Genomic DNA, 4,313 nt, shown 5'->3' on the forward strand with positions numbered 1-4,313 from the left:
AATGATATGATTTGTTTGGAAAGTAACTAAAATAGGAAAGTAACTAAAATAGGAACTGTTACATCATATAATAACAAAGAATCACAAGGTATGTGCAGGATCATGGTGTGCCAAAAAGCGACAATCTAAAAAATATGTAGTTCTAAAATACCTCAAAGCATTTCAAAATCTATTACAAATTTTTTACCACCCATCCTGATACCAAACCAAAAAATTAATAGCTTTTACTAGTAAATTTGGACTCAATGTTTGACAAATTTTGGTCAAAATTATGATGCAAGTTGGTCAAAATTTTGACCAAGCAGTTTGTGGTAATTTTTCTCGTCAAAATTTTGACCAACCTGCACGTTGGTCAAAATTTTGACCAATACATTCGTTGAAAATTTTTAATTTTTGCTAGCTTTGATTTTTCATTGTTGGTCAAAATTTCCACCAATGTTTGGTCAATTTTTTTTTAGAATTGGTGGAAATTTTGACCAATTTGTTGGTAGAAAACTATCAAGAAGTGGTTGAAATTCCCACCCATGTTTGGTCAAATTCTTTTTATAATTGGTGGAAATTTCAACCAAGTCTTGGTAGAAAAATATCAAGAATTGCTTGAAATTTCCACCAATGTTTGGTCAAAAATTTTGTATGGTTGGTGGAAATTTTGACCAAGTCTTGGTAGAAAACTATCAAGAATTGGCCAAAATTTTCACCAATGCTTGGTCAAATTTTTGTTATAATTGGTGGAATTTTTGACCAATTCTTGGTAGAAAACTATCAAGAATTGGTTGAAGTTTCCACCAATGTTTGGTCAATTTTTTTTTTTATGGTGTATCAAGAAATTGTTTCTTATCCAAGTCATTTAATTTGCATCCTTTTAAATCTCTACAAAGACAAATTTGGAGTAGGAGAATTTTTCTTCTCAAAGGTGTCCTCTGATCATAAACCATTAATGTCCTCTGATTGTAAAGCATCCATTCACAGATAATGGAATGGATGCTTTACAATCAGAGGACACCTTTGAGAAGAAAAATTTGCCTACTCCAACTTTATCTTTACAGAGATTTAAAAGGATGCAAATTAAATGGCTTGGATAAGAAATAATTGCTTGATATAGCATGGAACAAAGAAGAACATAAACATATAACATGGACATGTATTCTTTGAAATGAAAGCATCCAAGAATGTAAGCAAAAGTAGAACTATTGAAGTGTAACATGCCTCATTATGCACTCTTGATACTGCCAAAGTCCACAAAAAAAAAATCAATTGTGAATAATGATATATTTTATAATCAAAGTAATAAAGGAATTGCATATTCATGATAGTCAATTTTCAAAGTATAGTATAGTATAGTACACAAGTTGAAGAAGAAAAGTATCCTAAATTGAACACCACTATATGAAAATTATGCATTTTATCCCACAAGAATTTCAGCACTGGAACAACTACTTTTGAAGTTTACTAAAATTGAACAGGGCATAACATTTATATAGAAAAGAGATAACAAAATTTAATTAAAATAGTTATAACAATAGTTATAAGAAAGATCTCTTTTTCACTATTCTATGAAATTTTGCCTTTAGTGGTACAAAGTTTAAACATACCAACATTAAGACAATATAAATCAGTTTGTAATAGGAAGAACAATGCTTACAGTATGCTAAAATCATCAAGGTAATTACATATAATCAACACCAAGTGATAGAAATTGAGTAGGGACCTGATGATAATGATGTCATTCTTGTAGCAAAAAAAGATATAAGCTCTAAAAACTCAACACCACAAAAATGGAATACATATTCAATATCTAAAATACCAAGAGTAGTTTGAATTACACATATGCGGCATTCTAATTCATTCATATATATAACCATTTCCATTTGGCATACTAGTTTGATCTCTTAGGCTTTGTCTCTGGCCTTGGGCCAAACAAGCCCTTATAGAGCTCCTTCTATTTCATATACATCTCTTTGTCATGTTGTGCAAGGAAATGTAGCTCTTGTACCACTAACTTATCTTTAGGAGAGAGTTTCTTAACCTTTTGGAAATCCTCTCTTACATCATCTGTCTACCCAAGAGTAGATTTTGCCTTCCCATGTCTAAATAAAGCCTTCACATTATTCTCATCTTCAACTAACACTTGCAAATAAGGAAATTGAACATTAGAGAGTTGTGACCCATTTCCTAATCTCTTCTACATATAGAGGTAAAAGGAGACCCACACTTGCAATTAATGGAATCCTTGACCTCAAATTAGATTGGGTACAAAAGTATCACAAGTTTTATATAAAAAAATGACTCGATACACCATTGCACAATGCATACCATGTTACACTAGCCAATGACATCTTCATAACAATTCAATTTCAACAAATGTGCAGCCATGTTGAGATGGCATGTATTCTTAATAGAATTTGTCATGTCCTTATATTTTCCAAATAACTGGAACATAAAATCATCTCCCATGTATGCCAAGGCCTGTACAAAACCACATCTTCGAAAAGTCTGCTAGGTATGCAAACTACTTGAACCTAGGTAATTTGGAATATAGTAAATAGAAGAATCAGCAAAGGAATAGATATGTCACCATTTCATATTGTTGCATCACCTTTGCTAGTTTTCCCTCTTTAAAAAATACATTACCCTCTATACATCTCATATCAGCTACTTCAATCTTTTCCTCTACTATCATGTCACTACGTGCCTTACCCTGAAAAATTTATAATAAATGAAAAGAACAATATAATTTACGAATTGCAATGTAACTACATGATAAGACAATTGATTTTGCAACTATAGGCTGCCAAGATTGCTGGAATAAGTATCCAGTTTGATTTGCATTTGTTGAAGGGGAGGACTAGTAGGAATTTGACCTAGGTCTATTGTTCAGCAAGCACTCAAAATTAACACTAGATAGAGTCTACTTGTCATCTTATCAAAAGACATTAAGATTTAAGAATGATACAAAATAAAATTAGCATTGACATATAACCACATCCTTCACCCTTTCTATCCCTAATACTAGCCATTCCAAAGGAAATTGGATCCCACAATGTGTAGCATTTAATATTTGAGCCTCTATTACTCTTACACATTTAGTGCCTACATATATAGCTTGACCAACTAGTGTGAGAAGAGAAGAATTAGAATTACCTCCTTTGCTTCCTAAAAACTAATAAGCTCAACCTCATATATGAGATCAACCTTCAAAGGAACATTTGGAAAATAAAAGATGCCTTCTTCCCCATATCCCATTTGCCATCCCACATGAAGCAATGCACATTCACCAGCTTGCATGCTTGCTACACCAATTGTTAAGCCACTTAAGACCTTTTTCTCTGCAGGAATAGTAAAAGTTATGTCAAACTTAAACCATGTTCATATATAGATACATTATGAATAAGAAAATGATTACGTTCCAGACCATATAAGAGTTCATCAAACTCGTAATAGAATACATTTGTTTTAATATAGCAAATCAATAAGAATTACCCAAACAATGCCAACCACAATTTTTGACAATAAATTATTCCTAGAGTTGTTTTTCATTTTAAAGAGTACAAGATTTCAAATAGAGATAGAATACACTATTCTTTTTTAAAAAAATGTCACACTTGTAATTTGTATTGATAATTTGAGGATTATAATGGGACCCCAACCCATTAAAGCTATTAAAAAACTATATGAACTACAAGAGCCAGATAAATATGCACACCTATATGCCTCTGATGAATAACTATAGACCAAATAAAAAATTATGTACCAAAATGAGCAGGGTCTAAACTACTTAATAACTGACCTTGCAAATGGACAAAAAATGGCATTATACCAAAATTCGCCATTCTCAAGCTAGCATGCAAACAGATGTGTTTATATTGTGGAAATAGGGACCTAGACATATCTGCAATAAGCTGACAACCCTAAGATTTTCCTAGTGAACACAGATTTCACACAACACCCAATTTCCTCCCCTACTCCCTTACCATCAGAACCAGTAGCAACCTAAACACTAGGCTCTTTAAAAGAGTGTTTTTAAAGTGAAAATCAAACCATCTTTTGAAATAATAAGAAGAATTAACAAAATTGGAAATTTCAAACACTCATTATAGAGAATTTCCAATAGTCCATCTACATCCATTCCAAGATCTCAACCCAAAAAAACTAGTTCTATTTAGAATAAACTAGTTAAATCTCCCTGCACAAGGTTATGAGTTCCCCCACCCAGCTTTTACCTGGTTACTCTGCCATGCCTGTACAATCTTCATTTGAACTATCAAATAAAATAATTACTCTATTGTTTCCATACCACCTTTATTTGAACTATC

At 32.1% G+C, this 4,313-nt stretch overlaps 1 pseudogene; it reads right to left on the reverse strand.

Annotated features, from left to right (window-relative positions):
* Positions 1-1,876: 1,876 nt before the first annotated feature.
* Positions 1,877-3,830, reverse strand: LOC149565972 (peptidyl-prolyl cis-trans isomerase FKBP42-like; annotated as a pseudogene).
* Positions 3,831-4,313: the final 483 nt, after the last annotated feature.

This window comes from Cupressus sempervirens, chromosome 3 (assembly GCF_028749045.1).
Source record: "Cupressus sempervirens isolate cs-2001-9-10 chromosome 3, ASM2874904v1, whole genome shotgun sequence".
Lineage (NCBI taxonomy): Eukaryota > Viridiplantae > Streptophyta > Pinopsida > Cupressales > Cupressaceae > Cupressus > Cupressus sempervirens.